This window comes from Styela clava, chromosome 8, assembly GCF_964204865.1.
Source record: "Styela clava chromosome 8, kaStyClav1.hap1.2, whole genome shotgun sequence".
NCBI lineage: Eukaryota > Metazoa > Chordata > Ascidiacea > Stolidobranchia > Styelidae > Styela > Styela clava.
In genome coordinates, this window is record NC_135257.1 from 421576 (window position 1) to 432694 (window position 11119).

The 11119-nt window shown below is 36.1% G+C and overlaps 2 long non-coding RNA genes across 2 annotated transcripts; one reads left to right on the forward strand and one right to left on the reverse strand.

Annotated features, from left to right (window-relative positions):
* Positions 1–1415, reverse strand: LOC144425623 (uncharacterized). The gene is made up of 2 exons (XR_013477556.1): positions 1089–1415; positions 1–392 (listed from the first exon to the last, which is right to left on the reverse strand). It is a non-coding gene; the product is annotated as an uncharacterized LOC144425623 (long non-coding RNA).
* Positions 1416–6593: 5178 nt separating this feature from the next.
* On the forward strand, positions 6594–8654 carry LOC144425909 (uncharacterized). The gene is made up of 3 exons (XR_013477722.1): positions 6594–6765; positions 7276–7346; positions 7435–8654. It is a non-coding gene; the product is annotated as an uncharacterized LOC144425909 (long non-coding RNA).
* Positions 8655–11119: the final 2465 nt, after the last annotated feature.

The window sequence follows — 11119 nt, forward strand, 5'->3', positions numbered from 1 at the left end:
GTTTAGACTCCTATGTCATATCTCATAATATTCTTTGAAACAAAAGGTTGCGGCTAGCCGGCTACCCATCAGAATTTTCTTTCAGATCACAAAATCGCAATATTACGCCTCGCTAAGTTTCATTGGCAACTGTATCTGGTTGTAGTATCGGTGTCCAACTTTAGACTGAAACTTTCACTACCAGACCCACCGAGTTGCTTTCGTTAAAGCACAATGGACACTTTATCTCCACTAATCCACAGTAATCACAAGTTACTTTGTCATTACGATAAGCATCAATAAATGGATACTGAGGATGTATTATCAAGTCACGCAAGCTGAGGTCTTGTGCCTCTGTGGTCTTGTTGCAACTTATACTTTGCCATCCATCTATTCCATGGTCGCACCCATATCTGTAAGATAATAGATACAGATAGAGTTTTCATAAAATCTAACGATCAAGGAGTGTGAAATTTATGTCCATATCCTACCACAGCCACTAGTCGTAAATGGATTTGATTCCGGGTAGCATATCTTTTTTACCAATGACAATAAAAAGACATTTCGGATCAGTTGTACAAGCACCATTAGGATAGGATTTATCTGGGGGGAGCCAGTTATTTGTTTTCAGAAGCATGAACTTGGATGGTGGGGAATGGTCGTAACCGATCAGCGGTCATGTGAACCACCCTCGGTGGGAGTAGAGCTGCAATCCTCTCGCACATAACTATCCCCGGATTCCCCGCCTGGGATTGAAACCTGTGAAACTACCAGGGTGATCAGAGATGCGGTGGCGAGCGTATTCTTAGATGGCGAATTCAATTAAATTCTGGTTATTTTTTGCATGACCACTGGTGTTAAACTTTAGTTATCTATTCAACTTTTCGCACTTAGTAATAGATTACCTGCTAATTAGGGAAACAATACCTTATAGCAATTGATTATTAATTCCTTACTGTCTTACACAAGTCAAGTCTGCAACTGCAAGTAGGCCCACGCATAGGCCTATTAATAACAGTTGTTTGTCATCTGCTTTCCATTGAAATGAGGGAGCTTGTGAATATTTAAAGAAATTGATAACGGCACACTATCACCACATTATTACTCACCATCAACGAAGTGCTGTCCGCAGACAGTGAAACACAATAAGATGGCTTCTGGACTTGACACCAAGCAGTTCTGCCAATACTGCAATAGGCAATAGATGATATCCACATTGCGCGACGTTCCGGATCTTTTGAAATCAGTGGAATATAACTGAAGATTCATTTCGTTGTCTATACTATACGTACAGCCAACGGAACAATACGAAATAACTATTTTCGACAGCCAAACAAAACGGAAACGTATAACCCGACTTGCAACTGACAGGAGCCAAATGGACGTTTTTGTTTTATTGCCGTCCAGTAACAAAGTCACGTGACCCGTGCAAGTCCTCTATAGCAAAATATTCATGCAGAATCAACCAAATATACAACTAATACTGTACACTGAATCATTCATAATAACAATGCATTGTAAAATATATCTATCGAATCAATATGATCGAAGATGGTCAACGCGTGCGGTGTGATTCAGGCAGCAGTCAATGACTATGCCTTTTACATGCCATGTGCGAGTTGATCCATTGACCTATTAATCTCGATTGAATTACAACTTATTCTTTAAAGGAGGAGTCGGCAACCTTTTGTCGCTCGCGGGCCAAAATTAAGGGATGCAAGTCTTTTGGGCCGCACGTATTTTTAGAACACGATATTTTGTAACCAACATAATATAATTCAGACTCTAACCATCGAAAAGACAGGATTTACAACAGAGTCGGCAACCTTTTTTCGCTCACTGGCCAAAATAAGGTTTGCAAGTCTTGGCGGGCCGCACATATTTTTAGAAAGTTAAAAACCGAGCAGATGGCCGATGAATCACAAGTTTTCCACACAGATCGGTTTTCAAGACTCAACTTAGTCGTCTCACTAAAAGAAAAGAAAATTACAAAGGACATTCAATGTGACACTTTTTGTTGCATCACGCTTTAAAGCTTTTCGATATCAGGCGGCATGCTGGATGAAGTCGAGATTTAAACATTTTCTAAATGGACATCATTTATCCGAGTTCTCAGCTTGTTCTTTGTAATGTTCATTTTCGAAAATAATGGTTCGCACACATATGTACTTCCAAACAGTGATGTAAATGTTTTTGCATGTTCAGTAATTAAATTTTAAGCTCATTAAACGAGTATCTGTTCACTATATTGTTATGGTATAATAATAATTTAGTAAATTCTGTTACATAAAGAATACAATCGTGAAAACAGCCGTTTTGTCGCTATAATTCAGTGATGCGTCGCGGGCCGGATTATTTTACTTCGCGGGCTGGATCTGGTGAAACTCTGCTGGCGCGCAATGTATCGCCATAATTTTATATGTTTTCAGTACCTGTTGGCATTTCTGTCGTCGCCTGTAGGAGATGAGTCTGCTTCACTCCTGGCTTGAGTAAGTAAGCATGATCTTGCATTCACAAATTCTCACCAAAATGTGAAGCAAAACTATGGGAACTGAGAATGTAGTAGGCCTACTTGATAAAAGTGATAAAAGTGGTGATCTGCTAGCTCCCAAGCTAGTTCAATAGAGGGAAAGAATTTACCCTATCTGAGCGTTCTTATCGCAGAGATCAATAACTTGTACAACTTTTATTGTAATGCCAAATGTTCGTATATTGTAAATTGCACACAGTAACTTTCCTTATGTACTCGCTACAGTTTCAAAGAGCAAACGAAGGAGATTAATATGTTTGCTGCATTTTTTTACAACATATATTCGATATGTTATTGTAATTTAAACACTTATCTAAACAGACCCTAAGGTATTTCACTTCATTCCTAACTGGGAGTATTACTCTGTTTATGTGTAGTTGTTTTGGTGGTATTTTTTTGTGTGTGAAGTGTACTACTATTAATTTTGCGGCAGAGATTTTTAACCCCAGTGATTGCACCAGGACTAAATAGAGCCAAAGGGTTTCGTGAGGAAACGATTGAATATTTAATTTTGTGTCCAATATGTCATCGAGCGCTATCGTCGGAGAACAACCCAACATCGTCATCATCTGATGGAATAGTACTAGGCATATATATCGTTGATCCTTATATTAAATAGCAGTGAACTAATTACGCTCCCTTGGGGAATTCCGTTTTCCAATGAGATTTTACTCGAAAGAGTACTGCTTATCCTTACCTGAAATGAACGATACGACAGGAAAGATACAACGAAAAGCTAAATCTGTACAGACAATGTTGTACAGTTTGTATATCACGCCTCTTTGCCACACCATGTCAAAAGCTTTTCCAAAGTCTACAAAAATAACACGAACTGATCATATATATATATATATATATACGTATATATATATACTCGTATATATGGACCTCCAGAAGTATGTGCACCAAGATAGCGCACAACCTGAACATAGTATGTGTACCAGGTTAGGATTCAGGTTGTGCGCCAACTTGTTGCACATACTTCGGGAGCGCAATATATATATATATATGTCACGTGGAATTTTAGATATATATGTAGCCTATGCATCAGTCGTGGACATCCATCTAAAGCCACTTTGTTCCCTACGTAATATATATTTCATTTTTTTTTCGATATACCACTTCAGTCGGGGAACTGTTATTCGGCGCTCCGGAACTATGTGCACCAAGATGGCGCACAACCTGAAGCTTAACCTGATACACATACTATGTTCAGGTTGAGCGCCATCTTGGTGCACATGCTTCTGGAGCTCCTGTCAATCTTTCCAAAACCATACAAACCTACATTAATTGCTGGTTAAAGATATATATAGGCCTATAAGACTACGGCTGGTCCTTTTGTTTTTTGATATAAGAATCGCAATTACAATAGTGCGTTCCCAGGCACCTGGAATACTTCCCTTGTTAAAACAAATTTCAGTAACAATTTTCCTCCAAGATATTCTTCATCGATCTTGGCAATCCTTTGCTACCAAAGTAACATTCCTATATTTTTCTCTATTCAAAAGCACTCCGGTCGATTTCATCGTGACCAAAATTCATATGTAGCCTACGTGTTATGTTCTGCTACGTTGTGTACTTGTATTACACCTGGCTACTCCTAATAGCACTGACAGATTGATTTATGATTCAGTGTTTCGTATTGCAGGAACTTATTATTAGTAAAAATCCAAATAAGATTCAGTTCAATACATTGGCGACAGATGTTCTTCTTAGTCAATATTTCAGAAACCTTACATTGAAAATCGGTCTTAGGAAGAATCAATGAGACAATATACACGTGATATCAAACAAATGATATATATATATTATGTTCTGTTGGTTCGATGTTGTCCTAAGCATTCAAAAAAAGCTTTTTTCGTGCGTACATGGTATAAAGCATCATCATTTTCAACCAGGGATCTCAAAAAACAACTTCATAGCTTTTGAACTTGTGTAACTTCTGCAACACCTTTTCTATGTATCCTGGCAAATACAGGTGTCGCATAAGGGGGTGACTGAAATATCTGGCTGTTCTTTGATTCTTGGAAAACTATTCGAAAACGCGCAACTCTCAGTGTGTCCTCCATTGCCACAAATATCAAAAGAATGATGTTGTTCAATGAAATTTGATATATTGAAATAAATCCAGTAAAACAGTTCACAATGTAGAATGAGGTTAAAGAGGTGTAGGAAAGGTAGTGATGCGAATGTAGCGTAATGATGTGTTGCGTAATGATCCAAATGTTGCGTATGTTGCGGTTTTCTGAATTTAAATAAAGATATTCAAATACAGATCATGTAAAACAATAATGCATTGAAACACTTGCAATCTTAAATGAGCAATTAAAGTAAATATTATTCAGACACTACTTTCTCAAGACTTGCCGCGCATAAGTTTATTATAGTTGGATAGAGTCCTTTAATCGCTGTAAATATATGCATGATTAACCCTCTGATCTCCAAGTAATTGTGGGCTGGGAAATTGTGGGCTAGAGTAACTTTGGTGGCAGCGAGTTATGTGATAGCGAGGCAAGATTAGACTTGTCCAGCGAGAGTCGATTGCAACATGTGTTGACATCTGAAACTTTCTATTTGTAGTTTCACTTTAGGGAAATCCCCCTTGATAGTAAATAATACCAATTTTCGAACTTACAACTTCCTCTAACTAAAACATATCTGGTCTCTGTTGAATTCTGTTTTGTATTTTTTTCAAACCTCGCTAATAAAAAAAAAGCTCCGGCAGAGTTTTATTTGGATTGAATTCACTGCGGACATCTCAGACAACAATTGGTCATAAACACCGCATGACTGGAATAAGATGTTGGCCTTTTGAAAAGGGTTGGGTATTTTATTTGTAATATGAGGATTATATTATATTGTGGAAGCAACCTGTAAAAAGTATTTCGACTGCCGGTCGATATTGGTAACAAGCCAACACACCACGACGAGGTTTCGATCATTGTGATAGTTTTTTTTTTCAAAAATCCAGAAAGCACAAATAGGCAGAATCCCTATGCAAGGAAAACACATGAATGAACGATCAACAGCAATATGAGCTTCCGAACGTGTAGATTACACGTTTTGTACTGCCGCACAGATGAGTTGTGGCGCAGTCCCGGGTTTCGGAGTCAATTTTCGATGACACGTTTCGTAACGAGTTTAACATTGAATCTTTCAATATCTGCGGTACTTACTGCGCAAGTAAGAAAAATATTTTCCGTCCAAGCACTTTGGAATGTCCGACCCTCGTTGCGAACTTCCCTCAGTTTCTCAGGCATTTTTTAAGTTTAAAAAAAAAATCAAAATGACCTCAAACTACATACAACCAACGCTACATACAACTTATTACAGAACAAGCGCGTACAGCAGCACTTGTTACCACATAAATCCGTGTAAAGACAATAATAATTTTCGGATCAATTTTTGTTTTATGTCTTAAATGTCGGGTCGTTCGAGGGCCGCAACAAATTAGTGCCGCATTTGGCCCGCGGGCCGCAGTTTGCCGACCCCTGGTCTATGCACTTCCAGCTTAAGCTAAATTATATATAAGACATAAAATATAAGACATCCCCCAGAAGTGGGCCCTAGTGTTATTTTTCGGAAGAAATTTGAAATATGACCCAGTCTCATTTTCAAGGAAACACGGTATTTGTATATGTAACTCATTTTTTTTTATTCTCATGGAAATTCAATGTTTTTTTTTAGGTACACCTGAAATATTCGAACCATATCTGAAGCGTTTTTTTTATTCATGTTTATTGATAATAATATTGGGTGGTAACTAACACCGATGACCGCATGGTCGTGTCGTTGACACCCTATTTTGCTTTCTATTAAATTTGTTTTATCGTGTAGCCTATATGTTTTTTGGTGAGCAAAACGAATAAACTCTCTCTCTCTCTCGTTTTCACTTGCTTGTCATTCTCTATCGGCTACGGATGAGGATAAGATTGCACGAAGCACAAAATTGTGTTGAAAGAATATTGTTCAGCCCTACTCAAGGGTAACGAGAGAACAGAGTAACATAAAGAAACAAAGACGATAAAAGCGTGCTCAAACCAATGACATTAAACAACATGATGCGCAACTCCGCCATTTTTGGCCGAAGATCGTATCCGATAGCACGCTCCAATGCACATACTTGACGAGACGAAAACGAGCGGATGTGTGCTGCTTTCAAGGAATAGCACGAATGGTGTTCGTGCCTGCTTTGACAGTTGTTGTCGATTTTAATGATATTTTATAAAGTTGAGGTAGAAAGAAATTGGAAAAAGGTAAGGTAAATACTATTGTTGTATATCACACCCGGGCATCGCACTGTTTAGTACATGTGGGAAAGCCAGCTTTTGTCAAATACTACGAAGTTATTAATTCAGTACGGTACGTAGTTGTCCATTTGCCGAAATTGCATACTTACTTACCCCTTATGGTTTCAAATAGTTCATGCACCTTCAGTTAGATTTTTTAATCAGTGAGGATATATACTCATTGCTGTAACATACTATTGCTCAATAACTTTTATTTGCGTATTGAATCAAAGGGTTAACAAGTTCACCTAACATTTTACTCATACCGGTCTATATTGTATAGTCTGATCTCTCAAGTATAAGAATGCTTGTAATTTTTGACTAAACACTTTTATTAGTTGGTTTATATACCAAATTCAGTAAAACATATTTTACATAGACATGAAATATTGAATTTATTAGCTTTTCCATTCTAAATCATATAGACTGCTTTATTTATTCTTAACGAAAATTAATAAATCTCCTCTCTTTCTTCAGATGTGAATGTTGTGGAAAAACCTGTCTAGCATTGTGAGACTCCTGCAGCACAAGCGGCAATAGCAAAAATAGTAAGTATATAAATCAAGAAATTAAGCCGACATAAAGCAAAACTTTCAACTATTCGTCTAATCTCAATTTCCTATTATTTATTCACAGAACAACTGTAGCAGAAGGGGAGATATCAGAAGTCTGGCGACAGATCAGTGACAGTCTGATTCCAAGAAATATAATTAGAATACTCCATAAATGTTTGCAATAGAAGAACAACCTATGGAGGCATGCAAATGCATTCGACCCTCCGGTAGAGTTGTGTATTGCCCCTACATCCTGCAAGGCTTGAGGAAAATAACTAAAAATTCCAATGCGTAAGATTGCATAAGCGGTCTTATTTGTGAAAAAGCACAAAACATGCCAGGCATACTTAAAACAGCTTTGAAAAATGAGGATTTCGGGTCACTCACTACACCTGTGTTATATTTGGTCCATCAACTTTTGGTAGTACTGTAGAAGAAATTCAGGAAAGGGTATAATCATGATTCATGATAAAATACTGGTATATATTTTGGACAACTTCAATCTAGACCAAACTCGCGGCCCCAGAGAACTTCCAGTGCGGCCTCGAACGCTTAATAATAATTGTAAAAGTATTTTGGAAGTTTTTTTTATCTAAATGTAACAGATTTTTCAAACTTTTTAAAGTGAAATTGAATATTCACACAGAAAACAATTTACTGAAAGTAGTTTCAAAAAATTGATTTTTTTTGTTCACATTTTAACCCATTTAAGAATACACATCAAGCTAGCAAAAGAATACTTGAATAAAACACTTGAGTGATTAAATTAAACGCAAAGTACATGAAGAAGGTGGCATTTTCGAAGAAAATCGGAGTTGCAATATTTCTGCATTTCACAAAATTCTCTGAAGCACATTGTTTAATTTGTCATATTTCCATCAGTACAATGAAAAAACACAATAAGCTTAGCAGCCAATATGACAAATTCGAAGACCAACTTCGAACAGAAAATTTCCATATGTTTGTATATTAATATAATTATACAACTTTTTTGTTACTAAATATAAATAATAATTCAAGCAATCCTATGCCATGCAATGTGGCGCGAAATGTCTTGTTGAAAAAATCTGTCATTTGTTTTTTTACTGATCTATACATGAAATGATAAAAGTAACTTTTTTGCATTACTGGAATTAATTAAACATTCGCAAAGATCCAGATTAACCCATGATCATGTGACCTCGTTAGTTAGAGTTGGTACTATAAAATTATTTCATCCTGGCCTTAGTATGCTGGTGACACAAAAAAGATGCCAAACGTCAGGACAAATGTAATTAAAAAACATTGAGTTTATATTGTAGTATTTTTGTTAATTTTAGGTTCATATATTTAGATTGAGTCATTTTTTTAGTGTATGTATTATTCTTTCCTTATCCAAAGCTTGTTCAAAAATGATTTTGATGGTTGTACATAGAATTTTATGATTTTTTGTAATAAATACAGTAACTTGCAATAATAGTGGAATGCAAATAATAACATGAAATTGCATTTGAAAAAAAGAAAATAATAAAACTTAATCCAACTGTTTAGTTGCATCCTAATATATGTCACAAACTAAAACTATCTTGAAAATATCTTTCAAGTATACATTATCAAAAACTGTTTGCGGCCCTTTTTACAATTTCCAACATGCAATGCGGCTCTCGAAAACCCATAGGTGTGACACCACTGATCTATTCTAGACAATTCAAGCATTGCTTTGGGAAATAATATCACTTCAATTAAATAGAAAAAAATCTTGCCATATTAAATACAAAATCGTTGCTGTCATAAAGGTAAACCAATTCAGCCACTGGGAATATATTGGCCTTCACAAAGCAATGGAGGCAAAATTGAGAGTTCATGAGCTATGAACTTTTGTTCTTTTCTTTGTCTTGAACTTTTCATACTCCACAGCCCCTATTAATTTTATTTTTAATTACCATGTGATGGTCATACATATCTTTAACTTGTATTTTCTGTAATGATGTATTATCTCAATGTGTCAAACTTTTAATTAGTGTGCATATTTTGCTTCCAGATGACATAAATGTATTGTCTTGTTCATTACCTCAGCTTGGAGTATTGACAAGAAAAAGGTGCCAGTAAATTCTTTGTTATAATCAGAATTCACAATTAATAGGAATTATAAACAGCCACCAATCAATGAGAATTACATGCGAAATCCCTCACAATAAATTTGTCCAAAAAATTCACCTACTAAGGCAAGTTCGATAGGTGCAAACTTTGTGTTATGGAATTGTATCACAGCACCGTTAAGAGAAGTAAAAACAGTTTTGCTGTTTTGTATGACACCCTCTTTAAATGAAATTTCAATGTTTAAGCGCAAACATTCAAATTACTACCTTTGAACTTTGTCATTATCTGCAAAATGTCCCACACAAATCTTTACGCTATCGCGTTTGTAATCTTCTCTGATAAAAAAAAAGTCTATGATGTCCATTTTACTCTTTACAGCTTGTATGTCATTCCAGCTTTCCAAGTGAGCAAAACTTCTTAGATATAGAGATTATTTTCTTACGTTACAGGCGCAAAAAGGCAGGTACTAAACGTAAAGAGGGCGCCGATTAGCAAAAGCAAGCGGAAAACGGTCGCGAAAGGCGACGAAAAATATGTGCATTGGAGCGTATCATGAAATACAATCTTTCGCATGTAGTCTTATGGAGTGACGTCAGAGTTGCCTATCATGTTGTTTAATGTCATTGCTCAAACTATATTCAGTACATATTTTTTATTGATTTTATATGATAAAACAATATTGCAGTCTTAATATAAGCAAAATAATAACAATTACTCACATACATATAATATCACAGTTATTATATAATTTATATACCAAGAATTCTCTTTTTTTTCTGTTTGTGTATTTTTTTCTTTTTTTTTAATGTCAACATTTTTTCTTTCTCTCCTATAGTGTCAATGAATTAAAAAAAAAATTAAACTTTGGCCAATTTTTACCAATTTTACATTTGTATAAATTAAATCGTAAATATATACTACCACGATTAAATCGACCAGCAAGCAATACACGATTACATATCATGCCAAAAAAATCCGACAGTATCCTAATTAACATTCAATCTCTGTGAAGGCAAAATTAATGACACTTTTTAAATACATCTACTGGTTCAATTGCTCCCAGAATACTGATGAGTAAGTACATGCATAAAATAGGTGATCGACATTCTCAACTGGTACATTACAAAAGTCACATGGATTTGAAGCTACTAAACTGAATCCATATAGAACATTATTCAACACAATTGCCAAATGAAATGATTTTATATGAAAAGACCTAAGTTTTGTTTCAATAGTGGAAAAATATACATCAGTATAGCATTTGTTCCAACTACAGTACAGTAAAGATGAATAAGTGAATAACTAAGCGGTAACATCTCCGGATCCGTCGGGACCCGAGAATTCCCCCTAGTGGTGGAAAAAAGGCTTGTACTGAAATGTACGCGACTAACGTAACAACTGTAGTCTTCCTTTGTAGGAGAGGGGGGGGGGGGTATTTAATTTTCCGTCAACCAAAAAATAAGCAATGGTACAATAAATATGCAAGTTAACTCGGTACCGGTATGGACCGGAGGGAGCGATACGTCCGTAAGGTCATCAGAGTCAGCTCCCTTCGATTCGGAGAGTACGGTACCGGTAATGTATGCTAGTGGCAATCGTAATGGACCCTCGTTCTCACCAACTGTGCTTCAGGGCCAAGTTCACGTAACGGTGCCGGTATACGGTACCGTACCAGTCTGCTAGTATAC